Here is a 26,679-nt window from a genome sequence, read left to right as displayed (position 1 = left end):
ACTCACCCTCATCCCATCCCAGATGACGTTCTTTCTTCAGCCTAACACAATTTAAGTTTTTTAGAAAAATATCTCAGCTCTGTTGGTGTGACCAGGACTTTGAAGGTGCAAAAAGCATATAAAGGCAGCATAAAAATAATCTAAATGACTCCAGTGGTTTAATCCATGTCTTCTGAAGTGATATGATAGGTGTGGGTGAGAAACAGATCAACAGTTAAGTCATTTTTTACTTTAAATCTTCACATTCTTCTGTTAAGAAAATCATCCCAGATGTGTATGACTTTCTTAAGCAGAACACATATGAAAATTTTTGGAAGAATATCTCAGCTCTGTAGGTCCATACAATGAATAGTGTATGGACCTTTGTTGCTCCAAAAATCACAAAGCAAACATAAAAGTAATCCATATGACTCCAGTGGTTAAATCTATATCTTCAGAAGCGAAAAAATAGGTTTCGGATTCAAAGTTTTGGTCACCATTCACTTGCTTTGTAAGGATCAACAGAGCTGAGATATTCTTCTACAAATCTTTATTTGTGTTCTGCAGAAGAAAGAAAGTGACACATCTGAGATGGCATGGGGATGAGTAAATGATGAGAGAGTTTTCGTTTTTGGGTGAACTATCCCTTTAATGAAAGTTAAACTAAAAATTTCTTCAGTACACTGAATTTTAACTTGTGATACATTAGCCATGAAGACAATCATCACATACAGAAGCACTCTAGTCCGAGGGAAGATGCGCCAGCTTTACCGATGCTGTGGGACTCCCTTGAGTCAGACAGTGAGAGTTTGGTTCAAGAGGAGTATCAAAGAGAGCTTCAGATGCACATTGCCCATTATGGTGACCGTCAGCAACAGACTGACAGTGAGGAATCAGAATGCAGTGAAGAACATCTTGATGTCTATGATAGTCTACAAGATTTGAAACCAAGACCAGTGAAAGGGCCGCAGATCACTGAAAGACATGAGGCACAGAGGTAAGACAGCAGCAGGCCATTTCCCTACCATATGTGATCTAACTATGCTTGCATGCAACCGTCAATAATTGGGTAGTTGACATTTGAACTGGCAGCAGTGTCATGACCTGCAGTGTGACATGTAATACTTCATCTGACTTATTTAAACTTTTTTTTTTTAACGTTTTGTGTAATAATTATACATTATCTAATATATAAGTCTTGTATAATTATTAAACATGCAGTTTTACTTCATATGTTGCCTAATGTGAACTTCTAAAAAGCTAAAGAATACATTCATATACCTTTCCCTTATACAATCATACAGTATATAGTACATTTTAACCTAAAACTTTCATATTGAATAAAAAAAAAAGGTCTTGTCCATGCAATTTGTCATTCAACCACCCAATTGTAGATTCACTCACTGCTGCTGTATGTTAATACATTATGTGCCACTACTCAAGTTTATTTACAATGAACAGGCCTATCTGTCAACCACACCCAGTTTTCAGAGCTAAGGGTGTGCCAACAAGTGGATGACATTTTGAGTTATTGCATTTTCAGTTGAGTAATGAGCAGGAGCAACTCAATAAAAAGCCAGCTTGTATGGTGGGCTTTAGTCTATGATCAACCTGCATTTCAAACAGCATAAATGATGCCTTTACAGGGCACTTCAAAGGCAGAACTATCATGGTAGCCATGCTGTACAGTTGTCCCACTCAAAATTTCCAATAAAATTTACTTAAAAAGGGAGTTCCGAATGATCGTTATTTCTGAGCCCCACACCTTTTGACCATCCGAGTCTCTCACAGTGAAGCGTAAAATCTTTGAAGGAAAATCACCTCTGAACTGAACACACCAATCTTGAAGTTTCTTTTAGTTTCATTTCGACTATTATACTGTAGTTTGCCCTAAAGTTTCCTGTAAGTGTGACACAGAGATCTATTAACAGCTACCACTTTGGACAGGAAGTAATTTATATTTTTCAAATGTAAAAATGTATTAAACTGAATAGAAATGGCAAATACATACAATCATTCATGTACTAGGGCATAGGCCCGGAACAGTGCATCACCTAGAATTATTAAGGACATATTAATGCTTCCTTTACTGTTTTAGAGTGGGAGTGAATGGCATTTTGAATTTGTTTTGTATGTCAGGTTTTTTAATTAGCTTTTGTTGCTGGAATAGTCTGAGTAAACAGTGGCAATACCTGAATACACTAAATTAAATACATCACCAAAAAGTGATTATGAGCTTTTTTGATTAGCTGCTCAGCAAATAGCTGAATTGACTGACAGCTTTTATTCACATGTCTATTGATAATGACGGACTTTGAAAATGATGATTGTGCTTGCATTTCGATTGAGCTGAAACACCCGCTAATAGTTTGGTACTTTCCAAACAAGTACCCTCATTTAGGGGAAATTAGATTTTTAGTTTGCAGAGCATTACCACAAAAATGTCTCATTAAGCAGTCTGTTAAAAAGCAGTTGCTTTGTTGGAACTGAATGGGAAAGCTCTCCGCGCTGTAGCAACACAGATGCTGGAATCTGAAGTGTGGATCACTGCATCTGTCTCTACTCCTATCTCCAGCCCAACTGTTGTGTCCTCCAGGGCCTTTCAAAATGTGCCTCAAGAAAAAAAGGGAGGCATTTGTTTTATTTTTTTGTAGACTGATAGCTCATGAAGAGGTACTTAACCCCATGCATAGTTTTATCATAATGATCGTGGAAAACTTTAACAAATACTTTTATGTTAGAACTGATATATGAACATATTTGCATGTCTAAGACTAAAATCCTCAGAAAAGTGGAGTGCAGCAATATTTGGCATAATCACACTGAAGCTAATAACTACCCATTTAGTTTCCATCCTCTTTACTGTGTTGTCTTTAAAGAGACTTAAGTCTCACATTCAGACTAAAATGAGCTGGAAACAATAGGCTTTGTTTTCCTGTTGGATTTATTTTGAACACATTTATATTAGCACGAGAGGGACTTTGCATGTTAAAGACCCTTTCACAGCTGTGAGCCCATGGTGCATTCTCAAGATCATTTCAGCGGAATTATTACGGAGCCATTCCTTGCCCCTTTGCCCTCATTGGCTGAAGTGCCATGCATCCAGGCTGCCTCATATTTGGCATCATGAGATGTGAAGAGCATCTTGTACTATTCAGAGGCGCACAACAAAGAGGCACTCTTCTAATTATTTTAATGAGATCTTTTCATCCAATGATGCTAGGAGCACATTAGGTTGTAGTTTGAACCTATTTCATATGTTTGAATTAGCCATTTGCAAAACTATCCGCAAATTGTGGTCTTCAGACCCATAGTCATTAGGGGTAAGGGAAGGCGGCGGTGGGGGAGAGAGACTACAACACGCTATTACCATTTGCTGCGAACGAGAAGTGTAGCCAATTTTTTTTCTTGTGTTTTGATGGCTGTTTCAGGCATTCAGACAGTCTTACTGACAATGCCGAACTACTAAATGAGACATACCCAGCCTGCTCCTGCATTTAAAGATCTCTCTAACTGCTAATGACTTATTTCCTCTTTAAATTAATTTTTAAATATTGCAGGCAAACATCCCCTAAAGATTAATTTTCTGACTTGCGCTACGATCCACACTGGAGACAGAATCTGGAAGGCGCCCAGCTTTTCAACCAGCTGGACACAAGTCTATCACTGGACTCAGTTGAGGAGTCTGAAGATAGTTTCGGACTTTTGCAAGATGTGGCTGTAGGTGGAAGGCAAGAGTATATTGTTGTTAGTAATCTTATCGCCAGCACTTATGGACACTGCTGTATCCCCAATGCCTTCATCCCCTTGGCATCTGCACCCACAACAAGAAGTGTTTGGTCAAAAAGACATTCTTGACCCCTCGGATACGAAAAGTTCTTGCATGTCCCCTGCGTGCACACCACGAGATGACCGAGAACACCTGCATGTTGGAGTGAAACAAAAATCAGTTCCTACCCAGAAGAGAACCCCTCGACATCCTTCTGATCTGAGGCCAGTTAAAACTAGAGAAGACATTGTGGAGTGTAATAAGGCAACTCTAGGTATCAACACACAAGCAGGGGTCTTACCTGAGAGCCCATCAGCAATAAGGAGATAATCCAGATGAAACAAAGCAAGTAAGTGTTTTAAGATCTTTTTGACCCAGTTGTAATCTTTGGGGAAAATAATAACCTTTCTGTCTGTAAATGCCAGAAAACTAAACTTGATCATCCTTTTACCATCATATAGGCCTCTTTATGAAATGTGAGCTTAACCTGAAGAACAAATTTGTTGCAGGCACTGGGGATTGGACTGAAGTCCTATAGTTAGCCACTAGGAGGTGAACTAACACAGCACACTGTCACCGACACCGCTTCCTTAAAATAACATACTGACTGTTAGGCCCTGTCTAGTTCCCTCTTTTTTTGACATGCAAAAGGTTACCCTATGTAATGAATTATTGGTAACACTTTACAATTATTAGTTTGTATACATTAACATTAGTTAACTGCATTAGTTATCATAAACTTACAAAAAACAATACTTTTACAGCATGTATTAATCGTATTAATTTCAGCATATTGGATATACTAATACATTTTTAAAAGTAAAAGTTGTGTGTTAACATTAGTTAATGCATTATGAACAAACACAAACTAACAAAGCAAACAAGTGAATTTTAAAGGTTTAAGTTTTTTGAAGTATGTTGAAGTATATCTTACACTGACACCTAGTGGTCTGGGTGATGCATCAGTCAAATACAGTAATTTTCAGTTACCAATGCCATTGTAGAAATTCAATATGCACAGGAAGCCAGGATTAATTTAATCCATGAATGAAAGTGTCCAATAACAGGGCAGTTACTGCATTGTATACAGTTGGTCATGTGATGCTAACATGGCTGCCCCTATAAGGGCACCCCTGCTCCATGTAAAACAAAAGAGCTTTTGTAAGGTTACTGATATGACTGAACTCTTCATCTCATATGAGTGGTCATGATTTTATACATATGTTTCAAAACTACTATTCATTTCTTTAGAAGTAAAACTTTTTAAATGAGGAAAAAAAATGACTGAGTGCACCTATAATAAATTTAACCGAGATTAATAAATGCTGTAAAAAATATATTGTTTATTATAAGATTATAATAACTGATGCATTTACATCAGTCATTAAACAAATGAATCTTATTGTAAAGTGTAACCAAATTATTTTTAAATAGCCAAATACCATGAATTAAGTATGACTGTAATTGGTCATTCGCTTTAAATGTACATAATGTCAAAAAGAGTGAAAAAACTGTGTATATCCAATGCTGTATTTTTTATAATATAATATAATGATTTATTTTATATATTATAATGTATATCTAATTTTGTTTTTATACCAGAATGTGTTTTAAACAAATAAGGGAATGAAGGCAACTGTATTTATCATTAGTACCTCTTAATGTATCCCATTGTGTATAGAGGTTCATAATGTTGTTTTTAGATACAACAAAGGCTAGTACTATCATGTCTAGCGTGATTGACCTTTATCTTTGCTCTTTTTTAATCTGAATAAGTGACCTTGGTGTTATTATTGCCCTGATTTGAAGGATACTATACTGCCTGTGTCACGGAAATTAATTTGGCAGGAACACACACACACACACACACACACATGCGGGCGCACGCACACACACATACACACTCACAGCAGAGAGCAAAGAGAAGAGAATGAATCATGCCTGCCTAGTGTCTATTATGAGTTGATCTGCACAACAGTGGCTGTTAAGAACATCAGAGGGGCATGGTTACCAATAGGCTCTTAGTTATCAGTGCACCTGGCCTATGGTATAATTGGCAGGGCTGGCTTGTCTGCACACTGCGGCCCATGTGTATTTGCTACATTTAAGACCTTACTCAGCCCATCTGAGCCCAGTCCCACCTTAATGTCTCACATCAGCTGCATTAGCATAGTGAAGAGCCGTTAGCATTGTGACATGGTAAACAGAGGAAAGCTCTCCCTCTTTAGACGGTGCCCTGATTGCGCCAGCAGTGCCCTGGTATGAATTCAGAGCATTGTCTTTCCGCTGAGAAAGATGTTCCAAGTTCCATTTTTCATTTAAAGAGGCGGCTCATTGAAAAATGCTTTATTTTGAGTTATTTTCTCATCTCTTCAAAAGGAAAATGACGGAGTAGACATCAGAATTTCCCTGAGAACATATGCTAGGCTTATAAGATAGTCCATGTAGCTCTGTTCACTTCATTCTGTCTGAATCAGTGTTGGGTAAGTTACTCTAAAAAAGTTATTAATTACTAACTACTAATTACATCTTCTACTGTGTAATTAGATTACTGTACTAATTACTCTGTCTGAAAAGTAATTGAATTACTTATTACTAATTATTTTCTAAAACCCTTATTAACCTCGACCAGATGAAAAATACAAAGATAGAAATGAAACTGTTCTTTTAATTCTTTCAAATAAATCATGTAAAATTAAAAAATTAGTAAATTATTCATGAACTGGCCAAATAATTTAAGGGGGCAGAGTTAAATTAGAAAACGTATCTTTTAACATTAAATGTTAAATTTCTATTTTAAATTCACTATTGTTTTATATGGAATTGCTCAATAGTCTATACAGTATTTAACGCAATTACATCAGAAGTAACTAATTAATTACTGGAAAATCAAGAGTAATCCCTTACTTTACTTTTTTTCAATGAAAAGTAATTTAATTACACTAATTAATTACTTAGTAATGCATTACACCCAACACTGGACTGAATGCAAGTGAAGATCATTCAGGGTAGTTTTAAAAGATTACACAACCTATATACAGATCTAAACAACCTGTGTAGATTTTTTGTTTGAAAAAGCAATTTAAATGGATCGACAGATGTCCTAAAATTGCCTGTTGTAATGCATGGATTTGTGAACTGGTTATAATACTTGAGATGCATGTTTTATTCTAAGAAAGTGAACAACTGTATACAGTATGTGTTATTTGCAAGATTAGGACATTGAGAGATGTCCAAATGCTACTACAAGTGATAGCTGTGATATCTCAATATAATTTTACACCAAATAGGTGTGAATGAAAAGTGTTTAAGTATGGTGAAGATCAACGAGTCCGACTGCCAGAATGATCAAAATATCACTAAATATGTTTGTATGCACTGCACATTCAGGTTGATATCTCAGTCTAATCCTTTCAAAGATGGCATCCATTCCAGTGGACATGTTTTTTTTTGTTTTGTTTTTTACGTTTTTGTTATTTGGAACCACACAAAAAAAACAAAAAAAAAAACTAGAATAATAATAAATAACTTAGAACCAATGTCTATTGGATGCCCAGAAATAACTATTAAAACATTACCATAAATAATAATGTTTTTATTATTATTGATTATTATTAGTGGCTGCATTTAGAGTAAAAATAAAGCATGTTCATATTTTTGGTGTCCCTAGACCACAATTGGGGTCTGAAAAGGCGAAAAAGGACATTGGTAGAATATATATTGAAATTCTCAAATACTTTGATGTTCTAAAATGGTCTATGTTCTTTGATAGTGTAGAACCAAAGTGTAATATATGATTGAAATACACACTGCGAATGACAGTCAAGGCTTACTATCTTACGAAGTGGCTTTTGTTACATAAAATAACACTATGAAGAATGTTCAAAATACTTTTCCCACTTGGTTAAAGTTTTCCTTTTTTTGTCATTTGCTTACAATGAGAAAAAAAAGCAGATGCCTCATACCTTACATTCGTTATGTAGCTAAGCGTCTGCTCATAGATTTGATGCATGCCCCTCACTTTTGCCATTTTATGTGTTTTTGTGGTCCCATTTCCTTCAAAGCGAGCAAAAACATCCCCATCAGTTTTCTGCATCATTATTGGGGCATGTCTGAACATGCTGTTGGGCTTTTAAAAAGCCACTATTTACTCAATGACAAACCCCTAACTCCCGATAATTAGCCGTGTTATTAAATGTACACAATCTCATAATGCACCAACTTCTTACCAGCGTGTGTGGGAGCGATGATGAGCTCCCGTAGAGCCCCCTTTGATAAAGACAGAAGTAGCAGTGCAATCTTCTGCCATTGCACTCAGCCCCAATCCCTCGTCATCCTGCAGACCCTCACTTCAAAGCCAGGAACATAATGTACAATCTCTTAATAGCTCTAGACCAAGGCTCCGCGGTTCTCTGCCACTGTATACCCTACCTCAGTGTAAACACCTAATCAAGATTGCCTGGGCGGTCACAATAGCAACCAAATGCAATTCAAGAATTGCAGCCCTTTGAAGTCTTCATTGCAAAAGCTGTGTTTCTCAGTCTTGAGGAAAATGGCAAGCTCCAATTGCCTGACTTTGTTGTGCCACGTCTTGCCCCAAGAGGCAATTACGGGCCCCAATTTAACAGAATAGATATTACACAGCTTATGAAGCTCAAAATGCAATTTTGTTTGATCATTTCCTCAATTTGATTGAGATTATTAAAATGGCAGACAAAAGGCAGTGGTCGTGGATGGGGCAGAGGTTGTGGCCTGCTGCAACTGAGAGGACATGAAGGGCAGGTCTCTGATGTCTGCCACTCACACACCTGTTACAGCACAGCTCAATGGGAACTCAAGTCGACACTTGCCTTTACACAAGAAAATGAGCTGTATGCGCAGCTTCCTATTAACAGTGCAGCATTCCAAAATGTCTTTTTTTGTTCTAATAGATATTTTAAAGGGATAGTTCACCTAAAAATGAAAATTCTGTCATTATCCATTCACCTTCATTTTGTTCCAAACCCATTTGACTTTTTTCTTCTTTCGTGGAACACAGAGATATTGTAAATTACATCTTACAAGCCCTTCATTTTTAAAGGTGCACTCAGTAATTTTTTCCTCATTAAAAAAGTTTAACTCCTAAAGACATTAATTGTAATTTTGCAATATATGTAGGAAATCATGGTCGCTCAAATTAAAATGAAGACTCCAGTCATATCAGTAACCTTATAAGAGCTTTTTATTCTACATGGAGAGTGTCCACACATGGGGGCTACCTTGTTACCACTGGGGCAGTGGTAGCTCAGCGGTTAAGGCTCTGGGTTACTGATCAGAAGGTCAGGGGTTCAAGCCCCAGCACTGCCAAGATGCCACTGTTGGGCCCTTGAGCAAGGCCCTTGACCCTATCTGCTCCAGGGGCACCATATCATGGCTGACCCTGCACTCTGACCCCAGCCTAGCTGGGATATGTGAAAAAAGAAGAATTTCACTGTACATGTGCAAATGTATAATGTGATAAATAAAGAAAATTATTAATTATTATTATTATTGTTAGAGTCACATGACCAGCCAAATACTACTCGCTTAATCTCAGTAACCGTCCTGTTATTTGACACTTTAACTCATTGATTAGTCATGGCTGACTGTGAATACTAAATTTCTACAATGGCATCTGAAACTGAAAACTATTGATTTTAAATGATGCTGCATCCAAGCCACTAGGTGTCAGTGTAAGTCCAAGATGACACAAAGACAAAAGTTACTGAGTTTACCATAAACTCTTCTTTCTTCAATTTCACACAGTCCAAGTGCTGAATAAAAAATAAGACATTTCACTAGTTTACAACCTTCTTGTTTAAACGACATCATGTTTATCATTTGGTGATTTTTCTAGATAAATAACTGCCCACTTAGTGTCTCTGACCCTGTAGCAGTGGAGACTGTCCACAGATCAGGTCCCTGGGCACCTGGACTTTTGCTAAATAGATAGACCAGCATGGCTGCCTGTTTATTGATGGATATGTTACAACTCAATCCACTCACTGCTTCATGTGTCTCTTTGACCTTCCTCTATTCACGCTTTCAGAATTAGCCGCATGCTTTCAGGGACACTGCAAGCTGTCAATACCATAGATCGAGAATTGTCCTCAGCAGCCAAAGTGACTGGAAGTTTACTAAATGATTTTCATTACAGCATTAGCTGAAGATATTCCGCCTCCGAATGGGTACATTTAGAAAAATTGAGAGAGTGCTCTGATGTAACGCCGATGCAGCTAGACACTTATGTTCAAACTGGTTCGAGAGAATCATTTTAAAGAGAATCAATAAACTCTCCAGTAACATATGTAGGTCAAGTCGTGGTTACAGCTGTCGGTAATTAGGAATAAAATGTTGATCAAGAAAAGCAAATTGTATTATGTTTTCCAGACGCTCAGGGTCACTTTATTTTACAGACAAACCGACTTTGACATTGATAATTTCTCAAGACTTTATTTACAAGCAGCAAACTGCGTTTTCGATTCTCGGTTTTTGTGGATGTTTTATTGCAGTCATGACCCATTTACACAATGTGTAATTTATCGCCCAGACACTTCGTCTTTGTTGTGCTCTCACAGAGCTCTGTTCGCCCCTGTTGTTTGCGGTCAATAATGAATATAAATGTGAGACAAAATAAATGTTTCATTGACACGGCAACAGGTGAATTGTTAAAGGAGGTTTATCAAGCAGTCAGCCCTTTCATTCCCCCATGAACAGCCCAGGCAAACCTCCTATGAGACTGTCAGCACTTGTAGACCGGAGAGTCAAGACAATGTGTGGGATCCCGAGCTGATTTGGCTCCAACAAACACAAAAACTAAAGGTAGGCCCCTCACTCCTGCTCACTTTATTGATTCCATCCATTTCTCTATCTGTGCGGACGTAGGTGGGGCTGCTTGGCACAATCCATTGCCCTAATGCATAACAGTCTGCAAGGGCTTCCTCTCAAGATGAAAATGTCTGCACAGTGGGCACACCGTCACCCGGATTTCATTTTTCCTGTGATGGACGCAATTTCTGATAGAGTTGTTCAGGCACAATGGAGCCTCTGAAATGTCTTGAAAAGGAGCCTGTGCCGAGGAAAGAGGGGGAATGGAGAAACATCATTATTTTGAGCACTTGAACGGTCACCTTAATTCTGGCAAGCAGAGGAGTGTAAATATTTTCCCATTAAGAATGGTGCAAGCTGGTGTTGGCTAAATCAGCTGCATTACATGCTGAGGCACAGCTCTAGACCTCACAAGAATAATGTCCGTTGGTCCCCGGTGCATGCCAGGCTCACCACAAAGAAGCATTATATAAATGCTCCTCTCTCTCTTTCCTCTTGCTTGTGACAATAAACATGAAGCCATGGTTTTATAAGGACATATCTCTGCTCAATCAGATGGATTATTTTTAACCCATGCCCTAAAATATTTCAAATTAGAGTATGTGGGTCGCTATTGTCAAAGTTTTCGTCATGAAATGAATTTGTAATTGTAATTACACCGATCAGCCACAACATTAAAACCACCTGCTTAATATTGTGTAGGTCCCCCTCGTGCCACCAAATCAGCACCAACCCGCATCTCAAAATAGCATTCTGACTTGCTATTCGTCTCACCACAGTTGTACAGAGAAGTTATCTGAGTTACCGTAGACTTTGTCAGTTCGAAACATTCTGGCCATTCTCTGTTGACCTCTCTCATCAACAAGGCGTTTCTTTCCACAGAACTGCCGCTCACTGGATGTTTTTTGTTTTTGGCACTATTCAGAGTAAATTCTAGAGACTGTTGTGCATGAAAATCCCAGGAGATCAGCAGTTACAGAAATACTCAAACCAGCCCATCTGGGACAAACAATCATGCCATGGTCCAAATCACTGAGATCAAATTTTTTCCCCATTTTGATGGTTGATGTGAACAAAAACTGAAGCTCCTGACCCGTATCTGAATGATTTTATGCACTGCACTGCTGCCACATGATTGGCTGATTAGATAATTGCATGGATGATTGTTGGTGCCAGACGTGCTGGTTTGAATATTTCTGTAACTACTAATCTCCTGGGATTTTCACAAACAACAGTCTCTAGAATTTACTAGTGACATCCAGTGAGGGGCAGTTCTGCAGATGGAAACGGCTTGTTGATGAGAGAGGTCAACAGAGAATAGCCAGACTGGTTCGAACTGACAAAGTCTACGGTAACTCTGTACAATTGTGGTGAGAAGAATAGCGTCTAAGAATGCTATTTTGAGTACGTGTTTGACCATTGCACTGCATCTTGCTCAGTTTTTTTTTCAGAGTTTTGTGCTGGAATGCCATGTTTTTAGATGCCATGTCAAGCTTAAAAGAACACAACCTTTTAAAAACGTGTCTCGACACATTGTTATATTTGTTGTGCAGAGTCTAGCTTTTTTAGTGCAAGAACGCATTCGGCCTGAACAGCCCCTAAGTCTTGAGTTCTCTTGTCAAATGTTAAATGCATATGTGCATTTCTTAATCATTTACCAATTGCAGCAGGGCAATAAAGAGAGGAATGAACCAAAGAAGAGAGAGAGAACCAACAACCAATCAGATCAGTTCAAGTGTGAGGTTCTTGAAGCCGAAGCCAAAACCAAACCTGGAGGGCACCTTAAACCAATTATAGAGAGACGTGTTATCAGCGCTGATAACCAACCACAGCTGCACTCTGAGGATCATATGTCTCCAGATACTCCAGTGGCTTACAGCTACACCCATGGTCCACCTCAACATCTTCAGTCTGGACTCCCATCTCTTTCTAATGGTCCCCAAACTGTCAACCTTAACATAAACCTCCACTCACCTGCCAATCATGCACAGCCACTAAATCATGCTCAGCAAGAGACAATTGTTACCCTTGTTTCACAAGCATTGCAGTGGGAGAGTCCTGAAATCTCTAATCCACCCATCTTCCGACCATGTTATCCATTTCACCCCTCTTTGCCTCCTAATGCAGTAGGGCAGGTGGGCTTGGCTCCACAAGCAGTTGCATCTTCCCCAGTCCCCCACTCTGGAGTGGTACACAGGTAATACACTGTGGACAAAAGTGTTACTAAGGGCTTAGGACAGAGGCATGTTGGGAGACCTCTTCCTGATGCATTTGAGAATGAGTCATCCAAGAATCACAACAGATTGAGGCAAGTGTAACGACCTTGAGGCCAGAAATGTACTCTATGCAAGTACACAAATGCAGATGCAAATGTGTTGTAAGTTTGCGGGCTTGTTGAACATGCATAATGTTGCATTACTGTGCTGGTAGCAAACCTCTGTACTCAAGGGGGAGACAGAGTTATGTTCAAATATCCTGCTTTATACCGAACATCCCAAAAAAAAAAAAAAAAAATAGTAATAATAATAATAAAAAAATAGGCATTCTTGGTACATTAAAAAGTCTCTATAGTCACATGGCTGTATACAAAAAATTTCAAAGGCTTGGGTGTCATGGGTATTTTGCTTATTTGGACTATTTTTGAACACTTGACCATAGAAATGTAAGCACAGCATAGTTCTAGTGGGAAGACTAGCAGCTGTACATCGTTAGCTAGGTAACTCCTAGCCAATCACATGTAAGCCATAGCTTTATAAGTCTCCTCACAATCTGTCACATTGCTGTTTCAGTGTGCTAACACGGCAACCTCCACCACCCCACCATCATGAGTTGAGTCCCGTCCTGCACGGGGGTAGGCTTCTCACCCCTGCCTTCTATCTCCGGCAGGATATGACGGTTCCGAGTATAACTTCTTCAGACCGCCAGACAGGGCTTACGCCAAAGAGAGACATTACATTTTCTGTTTTATATTCATCAAATAATTATCATCTTGAATTTCGCTCAAGTCTGCAAGTCTTCCTGATAGAACACCTTAACTCTATACACCAGTTTTGTAGCACTCTCTACTTGAGGATTTTTTTTTTAAGGATTAAACCGAACATATTATTACTCAGGTAGCTAGCTATAAACATATTGGCAGTTTTGTTGTGAACCTTCATGAACTTGTATCGAGTATGTTTCAGTGCCAACTCTGTAGTATATTCAAACATTTCAGTTACCTTCAAATATCTGGCAATAAACCAAATATGTTATTATTTATATTTAGTTAGCTAGCTATAAACATGTCGGCAGTTTAACTAACTTTTCTTAACGTTTTAACAAGATTCTCTCCAAACTGTTGCCACACACTTGCATTGTGTTATGTACTGTATTGCGTTCTGACACATTTCGGAATGCAACAACTTGAATATCGAGCTTGCCTAGATAGAAACTTTTGCTTTCAACTACTTGAATAGAGTATTTTGCCTGTGACATTGTTTTTGCAATTTCGTTTGATGCCGTTAATGGCACAAAAATTACACACTGCATCTTTAAGTGAACTTGTTTTATTGCTGTTTTATTTATGCATTTAGAGTATAATTGTACAATATGTGAGACTTGTGCAAAATATGTTTTCCAGGCCTTGGCATTCATGATGTACTCCTTATTTCTTTAGGATACCTGTGCTAAAATTGCCCACATCTCCTCATGTGGAGACCAGTCTCTATCCACCCCAGCTTATGCCCACGGATGAGGAGACTGTTGGACCCTGTACACATCCAACACAGATCTCTAGTGTTTACACAGCGCTTCCCCCCATAATTAGAGCTAATGCCAGCGGCACGGGGATATGCTCTGACAGATTTGAGCAGCAGCTGAATCCACTCCACAGAAGCAGCTCAGAAGGCTGCCTGTCACAAATGGAAAGACATAGACAGCTGGAAGCTAAATCAACTTATAAGGTGTATATGTGTCTATTTTGTTTTCATGCTTTATTTAACTTGTATGCAACTCTATTAGCATCTAACAGCTTATAGAGTTTAAGCTGATACTATTGAGCTACAGTTTTTCAGTGTACCATTGAAACACATTTTGTGCACACAATTCTCCTAATAATTAATGATAGAGCGAAGTTAACTAATATTGACTGAAACTCCTTCCATTTTATACTTTTTAACCATCTTTATGTTGCCATGACAGTATCTCAATGGAGCCCTTTACAGATGTAACAGTTGTTGTGGGGGCCGATTCAGACAGCAGGTTAATTGTATAAGTAATTGAAGACATTCTTAATTGCAATGAGATGATGATATAAGGCACGGTCACAATGACGACATTGAAAAGTGTTAGAGGATAAGGTGATTAAGCAACACCCCTATCTGTGCGGAGCAGGGCTGGTAAGATGGTGATTTGCATGTAGTGATGGTCTCTTTGTCCTCTAGCACCTTGTGCTCCGCAGGGGAGTCTCTCTCAGAGACAGACATACTCTACAGAAACGTGATGGCCTCAGCAGCCACTTATACAGGGAGAATATATATGTTTACTCTCGGGATGCTTGGGCGAACATTTGTGTCCATTTAGCTCAAGCAGTGTTAAATTAGGATCACTGCGATTTTGCTAAGTAAGACGACAAATATATTTTGTTGGTCCTGGATTAACATTCCTGACAGAGAACGTTCTAGCCTTATAAGCCTAAAATTCACTTTTAGCAGATGAATGCATTTAAAATATAGTCTTTCTCTTCTTGGAATACAAATCAAAAATATTGATGACACACTAAACTTGTTCATTTTATCCAATCAAATGTTCTCTAGACGAATAATGTTCCTCCACCTGCTAGGTGGAGGAACTAGTAATAGCAAGTGGGTCATTGACAAATAAGGTTGTCTGTGGTGAAAAAAAAAGGGAAATAGTAGAAATGTAATCTTTGTGTCCATGTTGGTTTTATACATTTTTGAAAACATTTATAGCATTTTCTACAAAAAATAAATAAATTAAAAAAAATATTTAAAGACTTTTAAAATGTCATGTGGTGTAACCATCAAGTGAAAGGTACTGTATAACAATACTTTCCTTGCACCTTGAAATAATAAGTGTACACAACTTAATCATTAATTTAAAAAAAAAAAAAAGTTGTCAAACATATTTTCAAAGGACATTTATTTTTTTTCTAAATATAAAATTTTTAGTCAAAATATCCATAACGTTTTTTAGGGTTCCCCCAAATGACCTAAACAACATTTGTTTAAAACTTCACACACTGTCTAGAGGGTCTAGATGGGTGCTCTCGGTTATTCGTTATTAATAGTATTTTAAAACCAAATATTCACTGCTATTTTTTTTTTTAAAGAAATTATAATAAAAGATTGCTTTTTCATGCCAACATTTTCTTTTTTTTTTCTAGAATTTCAGCTTTTAATATTTTTATTTTTTTGCTGTCTCCGGACAGCTACACCACATGATAATTTTAAAATTTAAGCCCCAGAAAAAAATATCAAAATGACTTTGAACTCAATAATTGAAAACATGATAATCATAGAAGGTGTTTTCAAGTAATTGATTTGTGTAAACTGCATTTTTAAAGTAATTGGTGTTTAATATATTAGTATTTAAATAACTTAATAGATTCACACAAAAGAAATTAGTGTCACGTCATTGACCCAAGTAAAAAAAATCATACTTCATATCTGTGATGTAAATTAAAGGATATTGGCAATAATAATAATAATAATAATAATAACAAATGAACAGGCCCTTTGATATGTCCTGCCCCAGCTTCCTGTTTCTTTTCTTTTTTTTTCTACAGCAAAAGTCAAGTCATTATTTTGTATAGCGCTTTTCACAACACACATCGTTTCAAAGCAGCATTAAAAAAAAAAAAAAAAATGAAACTAATATCTATAAAGTCTTAGAGTGATCATTGTGTAGTCTGATTAAATATGATTGTAAATTGTGCATAAAAATGTAATAATTAAATAATAAATGTATTTATAACCCTTGTGAGCAAGCTGAAGGTGACTGTGGCAAGGAACACAAAACTCCATAAGATGTTGTTTAATGGAGAAAAATAACCTTGGGAGAAACCAGGCTCACTGTGGGGGCCAGTTTCTCTCTGGCTAAACAACATGAATATAATGCCAATATTAGTTATTTGTGTGCAGTGCAGGTCATGGTTTAAGATTAGTAAACTAAGTAAGTATTATGGTCCAGTGTTTAAAAAAAAGATTTTTTTATGAACTGTAAGATTAATGACTAATGAAGTCAGACCTGGATTAACTGCAGAAGTTCAAATAGATGCATTTGTCCTTTGTTAGTTGGCTGATGAAGGTTTTTGTTGGCAATTAAATGATAATCTGTGTATTCCATTTCAAGAGTGTAGTCCATCAATAGACAAAGGTGATGCAGGCAGAGATCAATGAGGTGCATCACAGTTCAACCAGCAGGTCATTTTGGTGAGGTTCGGTGGGGTCCATCCTAAGTCCAAGGTTCAGACAGTGGCATATGAATTATCCGATGTCTTACAGTTGGAGTTCATCCTCTGAAGTCCATTGTAAAAGACTGAAGTAATGTCTGGCTAGCACCGGCTTCATTTAGTCGTCATCACTCAGAGACACATAGCAGTGGAGTCTGACACCGAGCAGGAACGGAGCTGGATCTGGCCGGCTCTGGTAACATGGAAACAAATAGAATAATATTAGCGTAGATGTCGTTCAATTTTATGCAGAGTTATAGATCATGATAGATGTTTCTGGTTCCGGCAGACCTAACTAAAGCAGCCTAATTGTTAGTTGATGGATAAATTAGGTGTATGCCTGGCTAAATAGATGAGTCTTTAGTCTAGACTTAAACTGAGTGAGTGTGTCTGCATTCCGAACAGTGTTAGGGAGAATATTCCATAGTTTAGGAGCCAAATAGGAAAAGTATCTACCTCTTTTGTGGATTTGGTATTCTACGAACTATTAACAAGCCAGAATTTTGTGATCATAATGAACATGATGGAATATAGCATGTCAGAAGGTCACTTAAATACTGTGGAGCTAGACCATTCAAAGCTTTGTATGTAGTTTTTAAATTAATATGATATTTAACAGGTAGCCAATCTAACGATGATAAAATGGGGCTAATATGATCATATTTCTTGGTTCTAATCAGCACTCTGGTAGCTGCATTTTGAACCAACTGAAGTTTATTTATTGAACTTGCTGGACATCCTCCCAGTAATGCATTACAATAATCTAGTCTTGAGGTCATGAACACATTAATTCGTTTTTCAGCATCAGCAACAGAAAGCATGTGTCGTAACTTAGCAATATTTCTGAGGTGGAAGAATGTTGTTCTACAAACATTGGAAATTTGATTTTCAAAGGACAGATTGGTATCAAATATAACACCCAAGTTCTTCGCTGTAGAAGACAGTGTAACAGTACATCCATCGAGAGTCAAATTATATTTGAGAGGTTTTTGGTCCAATAATTAGTACCTCTGTTTTGTCGGAATTGAGTTGAAGGAAATTTCTGGCCATCCAATCTTTGATTACATTGATACACTCTGCTAATTTGGAGAATTGTGAATTTTCGTTGGGTTTATAGGAAATATAGAGTTGGGTATCATCGGCATAACAGTGGAAACTTATTCCATGATTTCTGATAATATCTCCCAGGGGAAGCATGTGTAAGGAGAAAAGCAGAGGCCCTAAAACTGATCCCTGTGGCACTCTATACTTAACTTTTGTTTGACTTGACAATTCCTTGTTTACACATACAAAGTGGTAGCTGTCTGATAAATAGGACCTAAACAATGCTAATGCAAGTCCACTAATGCCAACATAATTCTCCAGCCTATTCAAAAGAATGTCATGATCTATCGTGTCAAAGGCAGCAATAAGATGTAAAAGCACTAGAAGAGAAATGCAGCCACGATCAGATGATAAAAGCAAGTCATTTGTAACTCTGATAAGTGCAGTCTCTGTACTGTGATGGGGCCTAAATCCTGACTGAAATTGTTCATATACCATTTCTCTGTAGAAATGAACATAGTTGGCAGGACACTACATTTTCTAGTATTTTCAAAATAAATGATAGATTTGAAATCGGTCTGTATTTAGCCAATTCTCCAGGATCAAACTGTAGCTTATTAACAAGCGGGTTGATAACTGCCATTATAAAGTTTCTTGAGACTGTCCTAAGGATAGCGAGGAGTTAATAATATTAAGAAGAGGTTCTGAGATTACAGGGAATACCTCTTTTAAGAGCTTAGTTGGTATTGGATCTAACATTATGTAGCGACTTTTGAATTGTTTAGAAGTTCATGTACTATGACAGCGAATGATTGAAGTTTTATTTCAGATTATTTCAATTTTATCAGTAAAGAAATTCATGAATTAATTACTATTGTGCTGCGACAGAATATCTGGATCAGTCGATGCTTTATTCCTAACCAATTTAGCCACAATACTGAATAAACAGCTAGAATTTTTGTTAGAGTTTGCTCATGCTGACCTGGCAGCTTTTAGTGCCTGTCTGTAGCTACAGACACTATCCTTCCATGCACCACGAAATACCTCAAATTTTGTATTCTTTCACTTGCTCTCCATTTTCCTAGCTGCTCTCTTGAGAGCATGAGTGTGATCATTGTACCATGGCGCAGGGCTTTTTTCTTGAATTGTCTTTAATCGAAGGGGGGGCGACACTATCAAGAGTGCTAGAGAAGACTGTATTTATTTATAGTTTCTATTACATCAAGTTCTTCTAGACTTTTTGGCTTACTAAGTATGTGAGACAGTTCTGCAAGTTTATTTGTGAAGCTTTCTTTAGTGGTCGAAAGAATAGTTCTACCTGAATGATAGCGTAGTGCAGATTGAGTGACATTAGCTAATCACAGCAAACAAGAGATGAGGTAATGATCTGAGATGTCATCGCTCTGTGGTAGAATTTCTAATGTATCAACATCAACTCCATGTGACAGAATTAAATCTAGTGTATGATTATGGCGATGGGTTGGTCCTGTCACAATTTGTCTGACTCCAAGAGAGTTGAGAATATCAATAAATGCTAATCCCAATGTGTTATTTTCATTATCTGTGTGAATGTTGACGTCGCCAACAATTAAAGCTCTATCTACATTAACTACTAGATCTGATAGAAAATTTGCAAATTCACCAAGGAAATCTGAGTATGGCCCAGGTGATCTATATATTGTAGCAAGGGCAAAAGATGACAGAGATTTTTTATTTATATCTGACGGTGTCACATTAAGCATTATTAGTTTAAAAGACTTAAACTAATATCCTGTCCTCTGTCCTCTAACACCAAAAACTTCACTGTAAATTGTAGCAACACCTCCTCCTCAACCCTTCAGATGAGGCTCATGTTAATAACAATAACCTGAGGGAATAGATTCATTTAAACTAATATATTCATCCGGTTTAAGCCAGGTTTCAGTCAAACAGAGCAGATCCAAACTATGATCTGTAATAATTTGATTTACAATTAGTGTTTTGGTAGAAAGCGATCGAATGTTTAGTAGCCCTACCTTTATATGATGTTTATCTTTAATTTGTTTTGTTTTTTTCAAGTTTGACCTTAATCAAATTTTTTCTAAATGATTAAGTGAGGGGTTTGTGTTTGGTAGTTTGGGGAAGACACAGTCTCTATATGACATCTAGGTGATACAGTCTCTATGTGTTGTAGTTTATGTGACCTCTCAAGGCAGCTAGCAGACGTTCGGATTAGCGACTTTGTCTGCTTCCTGACCTGGGCCCCAATTAGTAAAATACTATCACTATTAAGACTATGAGCCAAATTACTAGAGAGGAGAGCGGCACCTTCCCTGGAGGGATGGAGTCCATCTCTCTTTAGCAGGTCAGGTCTACCCCAAAAACTCTTCCAATTGTCTATAAATCCTATGCTAGTCTCCGGACACCACTCAGACATCCAGCCGTTCAGGGACACTGATCTACTATAAACCTCATCACCACGACGAGCAGGGAGGCAGCCAGAGCATATTACAGTGTCTGACATCATTTTTGCAATTTCACACACCTCTTTAACATTATCTTTAGTGACCTCCGACTGGCGAAGGCGGACATCGTTAGTGCCGACATGAATAACATTTTTAGAAAATCGACGTTTAGCATTAGCCAGCACTTGTAATCTTGATCTGATGTCAGATGCCCGAGCCCCTGAAATGCATTTAACAATGGTGGCTGGAGTCTCTATTTCCACGTTCCTTACAATAGAATCACCAATTATTAAGGCTCTTTCAACATGATTCTCAGTGGGTGCATCACTGAGTGAAGAGAATCAATTGGAAACCCTAACAGGAATGGAAGAGTGGTGTGACTTTGCTGTGTGAGTATGCTGCCAAGACGTCACCCAAACGCCCTGCTAGGAGGCTCTTCAGCTGGAACTAAAATGTGTGTGTTGCTCACTGTACAACCCGCATCCGAAACAGTATCTACCGGCTTCTCTTTCTCACTGACCTCCACTAGCGTTCGGATGTGTGTCTCTAACTCATTAACATTCTCCATCAGCCTAACTAATTCCTTACATTTATCACATGTGAATCCCTCATTGCTGACAGAAGAATATATAGTAAACATGTGGCATGCAATGCAGGAAGAAATAACCTGAGCGGATGCCATGACTTACCACAATTGTTTGTTGTTGTTGTTGTTATGGTTGTTCTTGAGTGGTGAGGGTTTGAGATCGATGTGGTTCCTGATCAGTAGATGTTTGAGACTGATGCAATAATCCATGTAAAACACAGTGGAGAAAATGAATGCACGTAGTCAAGACGTGAGATGTAGACAAGCGGGAAAAGAAAGGAAAAAAAGGAGAGAAAAGGGGTGCGCGTGGTAAAATACACGCAGTTGAAACAGTAGAAAAGCGTGAAAAACCCGAAGCACGTGGCAAAATGGCAAAGGATAAAATGATGAACGTGTAAGAATAAGCAATGCTAAGAAGGCTAGCAGGGTACAAACACTCTTGCAGCGTGCCGTCAGCCAAAACAAACAAAAGGAGTACATAAAATGAAAATGAGATACATAATTCGGGGTATAATAGCAGAAATACATAAATAAGCACTTACATAGACAGTATAATAGAGTGTCAAACATACACATAAAAAGGAATACATAACAGGAGATACATAAAAAAGGACATAACAGGGGAAATACATACATAAGTATTATAACATATGTAACGTATTATATATATACAATACAGAGTATGAAACATACTGTACATACACATAGATGACAAACAACAGCACACAGGGAGATTTCAGACTTTAAATATGTTACATTTAAATGTACATTTACTTATTTAGTGACTTACAAAATGAAGAAGGATACAACATAAGCGATTCATCTTAAGGAGGCAGTAACACATAAAGTACAAAGTTTCAATTGCATTAGAAAAGTACTAGTAAAGACAGAGATTAGAGTGCAACAAGAATTGCTGTTTTTTTTTTTTTTTCATGAAGTTAAAAGCGAAACACGACAAAAGATATCTGTTACAGTTTATAAAATCTAAAAGCTTTTTTTTTCTCTGGGCTATTAATGATATTAATTTGATATGTGAGTGAAATAATATATTTTGTATTCTACTCGAGAACTTCCCGATCGGCACGATGATTTGACTGTATGTTTCAGTAGTGTACAGTAAATAATCATATTTCATAAGTTAGGGACATGGAACACTTCTAATTTTTCAGCAAATTAAAACGTACCTGGTAAGAGTTGGTTATATTGCCTATATGCATTGTAAAGTCTTTAAAATGATTCAGTCTTTAAAACGATTGTGTGATTCAGGCGAGTAGTTATTAATTAATGATTAATTTAATGATTTATTTTTCAGCACGGAACATCAAAAATATGCCAAAATATTTATGTATTATTATTTAAGCGACTCAAGTGCAAGCATACAGTAATTTCCTAATTTATTTTCTGCCTGCATAATGCTGGCAACATGTATTATAAATAATATGTACCTACATTTGAACATGTTCACATACTTTGAACTATTTTTTGATGCTACAATAACTTTATTGAAACATATAGTTAGCATTTTGGCTGTGTACTCACAGAACGACGCAGACACCTCAACGCAGAACTATAAATGCAAACCAACATGTTGGCCACTATGCGGAGCCTATGCTGTAGGTTTGACACAGAAGAATAAATCAGCCTTTAGTCATTTTTGAAGATAGAGAGGGAGTCTGCTTCACGGATGGAGTTGGGAAGTTCGTTTCACCATTGCAAAACAGTGAAGCCAAAAGTCTGGGAAAGTGATTTGGTGCCTCTTTATGTTGGTACCACAAGGCGCTACTCATTTGCAGACCGTAGCCTTGTGGTGGGAACGTAGCTCTGTAGGAACGCTTGTAGGTAAACTGGGGCAAAACCAGTGACTGTATGCCAGCATCAAATCCTTGAACTTGATACGTGAGGCAACTGGCAGCCAGTGAAGAGAGACAAGGGATGTAACATGCACTCTCTTGGTTTCATTGAAGACCAGGCGTGCTGCTGCATTCTGGATCATTTGCAGAGGTCTCCTTGCGCATGCAGGATGGCCGGCTAAAAGAGCATTACAGTTATCCAGTCGAGATATGACAAGAGACTGAACAAGGAGATGTGTGGCATGTTCAGAGAGGAAGGGTCTTCCTAATGTTGTAGAGTGCAAATCTACATGACCGGGCTATTTTTGAGATGTAATCATTGAAGTAAAGTTGGTTGTTGATGGTTACCCCTATGTTTCTGACCATTTTTAGATGGTGCGATTGTAGATGAACCCAGCTGAATGGTGATGTTGTGCTCAATAGCAGGGTTATGTTTTGTTGAATTGTATATTTTAACTGGGTTTATGGTTAGGGTATATTTGACGTATGAGCAGGTATTTATAATAAAGAAAGACAGAGATTAGAGGGGAAAAAAAGAAATTGAGTTGTAATTGAGTAATCAAATTGTGTTGATTAAGGTATATTATATGTACCGAATAAATAGCAATGCAGATTAGAACAGGTGAAGGCGTTCCACCCCCCAGAGATCAACGACTGTCCTCACCCTCCATGATAGGGTAGGGACTAAGGCATGTTGTTGAACATGTGCTACATGGCAAAATCACGGTCACTGTTAAATTAGTGTGACAAGTTAAATAAAGTGTTCAGTGCTGCACAATTTAAGGGTCATTATGTCATGGAACACATCCACTTGGTGCTGTGCCCGGATTATGCGGTTCTTAAACCATAAAACAGATTGCTTTCCTGGGAAAGGCTTGCTCTCCTCACCTTGCTGTGCCCGCCATCATGTCTCATAGGATTATAGGAGACATTTGTAAAACAGCTAGCATGGCAGCCCAAGGGAAAGCAGATCAGTGTAGAAAACAGCCATCCTGCAGTGTCCATGACCAATGGCTGATCCTGGTGAGTCCTGAGAGCCTGAAGGAGCCCTTCTGAGCTGACCTGATTAGTGATTTTGTTTGGGACAGCTTGTGGACTGATGCATGAGTGCACCTTAGACCATAACATATTAAGTGTGTCCTACTAACACTAATGTCTCTCACTCTTTCTCACAAGTACCCCACTGCTGTTCAAACCTAGTTTACAACCACAGAGCATGCTGATAATAAATAGATATTTATGGATGCATTACTGTTTGTGCAATTTCTCACTGATAGGTTGTCTTTTCAGGTTTATACGCTGAAGGACTACAAATACCTGAAACAGGAGGTAAAACTTTGAGGTCCTGGACCAACAAATGCAATAACAGAAGCTGTGGTAAATAACTTAAGATTGTACGAAGACTTAAGCATCTGCAGCCGGTTGCAAGAAACTCCTTTAATTAAGAAAACTCTTATAAAACCCTTGATGGCCTTGCCATTAAAACTTGGGTTTTCTTAACTTAAGGGGTTTGTTGCAGCTCTTCCCTGATAATATTGATAAGTATTTAGTGTTGTTTAATCTTAATAATTTGTGCGGAGTTATAGAGGAAAGACTCAATGGATAATTGGTGCTCTCCTTGTTGAATATTGATTTAGCTAATCCCTAATTGCTATTTCCAATTTTCAAATAACCACCTCTTTTCATTTTCTCATGTATTTAAAAGACTTGTATTTCTGAACACAATAGAAATGGATCAGCCAATCTAATGAGCATACCCTCAAAAATTGAGAAATATTTTCCAGCTCTGTTATGTTAGTGTATGTACAATTTTCACCTAAAATAACTGTTTTTGCAAAACTCATGGCCTGAGAGGTGTTAACACTGATTCTAGAGAGATGATGAGTTTTATATGGTTTTGTTTGCAGCTATTGAGCAGCATCATGGAGAGATGTACAAAGAAACGGAGGGGCCTGAGGGGAGAAATGGCTTATGTAATTAAACCTCTCTTTTGTAATCTTTCTGCTCTTTCTTTCACTGATGTCAGGCAGAGAAAATTAGACGACAGAAGCTGTATTCAAATGTGATCCACGAACAGAACAAGAAGTAGGATTCCCTCTCTGCCGGCCAAGGACCCAGTGGGCAGTGACAACAAGGACAACATTCCCAGGAAGAAGGTAAGACAATCACATTCTAAACATGAGCTTTGTTTAATCCATAAATCATGCATTTCATATCTTTCATCCAGAGTGGTTTACATGTGGTGTGCATTTAATAACATGACTACAGGTTTGTTTAGCAATTGTCTTCTTAATTGCAATTCTATTTTATTCAGGCTTTAGAATTTGCCAAAACTAATGCAAAGCCCAAAGCTCATCCAAAGTTAAAGGGCAGATCCCAAGAGAAGAATGTGCGAATTCAAGCTCAATATTTGGAGGAAATGGACCCAATACAACTGGCCACTCTTGAGATGCTGAGACGGCATGAGGAAGAGAAACGAGCTGTGGCTCGCTACAAAACCATTCATGCAATTTAATTTAGAGCCTTTATTTACTTTAGTAATAAAAATCAAACATGTCAACTGTATCACACATGCATTGGTGAGAATAATTGCACTTGTAAAGAATCCTTATTTTTGCTTTGCTTCAAGTCTTAATAATTAACACTTGTGTTGGATATCTTTTTGTTGATTCTGTGTGTGTTATATATTTTCTGCTTATTGTAAGCCATTTGCAAAGCACTGGAAGTGGAACAGGTGTGTACCACTACCACATAATCAACTGTGTACTAATTCCAAAAACAATTTTTAGATATAAAGACATTTTAAATGCTATGGTGTTTTGTTGCTTAGCTTACATTATCCTGCTATTTCCCCCTTGTTTCAATAGGTCTGTGCACAAGAGCACCAATCTCTTCAAGCACACCTGGATGCAATTGTGTGGAATGCACTGAATCCTTCACCCTACCAGACTTTTTTCATTTTTATATGAATTGTGTTTTTGATTGTGGTTTTTGACATTTCACATGTGAAAAGATGGAGTGGTTGCTGCTGTTTTGGGGTTTCAAATAAATGTTGGAACAAAACCTTAAGCCTACAGTTATCTTTATTTAATTGCCATCAGAACATAATTTATTGAGTCATGTCAAGAAAACATTACAAGTTTTCTAAACTAAAAAAAATCCCATCAGCTGAACAAAAAAGTACAAGTTCAGTGAACACGAGACCCTACTCTGTAAATTGAGTTAAGTGAACTACTTGACCCAAAAGTTGAATAAACTCAAAAAAGATGTACAGCAAGTTGCCTTGAAATTTTAAGTTAAGTCAACATTTTATTTTTTACAGTGCACTGTTAACCCAGTGTAAAGTGTTTTCTGCCAGTTCCCGGCTATTAGTCTGATTATATCCACTTTCGCCTGCCCTTTCCTTTTAGAGAGAGAAAATTTGGTCAAATAAGGATGACACTTTGAAGCCACCCTTATTCGAGCCCACAAACTTGTTTTCTGTATTTTAAAGTGATAATTTACCCCCTAAAAACAAGCTCAAGCACCCATTTCTTTAATGGAATCTTTAGATCATTATCAAAGAGCTATTTACTCCTATGTAACATTTTAATTAGATTATTGCCTCTATTTAACCCATCATGTCTGCTTTGATACTCTGTGTTTTCAGTGTTAAGCCTCAGAGGCCAGGCTAATAAATGCTGGACCTTTTGAATAAATGAGAAATGCTG

General features: G+C 37.7%; 1 pseudogene; it reads left to right on the top strand.

Moving 5' to 3' along the window:
- The first annotated feature begins 752 nt into the window (after nucleotides 1–752).
- LOC127432282 (jhy protein homolog) lies at nucleotides 753–25,512 on the top strand (annotated as a pseudogene).
- The last annotated feature ends 1,167 nt before the right edge of the window (nucleotides 25,513–26,679 follow it).

Source organism: Myxocyprinus asiaticus, chromosome 42 (genome assembly GCF_019703515.2).
Source record: "Myxocyprinus asiaticus isolate MX2 ecotype Aquarium Trade chromosome 42, UBuf_Myxa_2, whole genome shotgun sequence".
Lineage (NCBI taxonomy): Eukaryota > Metazoa > Chordata > Actinopteri > Cypriniformes > Catostomidae > Myxocyprinus > Myxocyprinus asiaticus.
The sequence above is the reverse complement of the archived record's forward strand: the minus strand, read 5'-3'. Positions and strand labels throughout refer to the sequence as shown.